Genomic DNA, 901 nt, shown 5'->3' on the forward strand with positions numbered 1-901 from the left:
CACAAGAAAGCGTAAAGCAAAACAAATCTTTGCCAAAGGTTTCTGGGACAACTATCTGTGGCAATCACCCTACCAATAGTTCCCCAAACATATTTGGCAATCCGACAACCAAAAAAACAAGTGTTAGGCATCAACAAGTGTTTGGCAATCCCATAGAGCCATGACGACGGTCTATGTCTGATAACTTTTTGTTAACGGGAAGTGGGAAGTTGACAAACCTTTTCCGTTATACCTTTTTCTTTCAAAACTCCAGGGGTCACGCCTATGTCGGGTATCCGTGACAAAGAACTGGGCAAAATATGACTGGTGGGTCCATAATTCCAATGGAGGGAGGTCCCTCCACCTCTCTCTCTCTCTCTCTCTCTCTCTCTAGTCTTGGTCTAGTTTTCTCTAGTTTCTCATAATAGAAGCCCCTTGTGGTTATCTTCACACTCGTATAATTCTTCGGCGACGCAAAGCTCTAGACGGCAAAGCGCTGTCATATCATCAATCACGTAGGCGTGAAATCTATAGAGAGATTGTTCATTTGATATTTTGTTCGAGGGATCATCTTTGGACGGTTCGGGGACTTCAAGTTTGACCCACACCAACTCTTCTTCCGCTGCAACTTGAAGTTGGTAACAATTCGATCTAACCTTGTATGCATCTTCATAGTGATCCTGTGATCTTAATCCTAGGCCAATGTTTTTTTTCTACGATGTTTCTCAATAGGGGGCTGGTGGTGACCGCGATGACAAGGAACATCAGCACTGATCATGTTTGTTTCGGTCTATCCGAGCAAGCCCGATGAAAAATAGGATTGTACCATATATGCTTCGGGTCCATATTGGCTGCTCGAACTGGTAACATTATTAACGGGCGTACACCAGTCCGACAGAGCCCGAGTCTAGTGCCCCAAAAG

This window comes from Triticum dicoccoides, chromosome 3B, assembly GCF_002162155.2.
Source record: "Triticum dicoccoides isolate Atlit2015 ecotype Zavitan chromosome 3B, WEW_v2.0, whole genome shotgun sequence".
Taxonomy (NCBI): Eukaryota; Viridiplantae; Streptophyta; class Magnoliopsida; order Poales; family Poaceae; genus Triticum; species Triticum dicoccoides.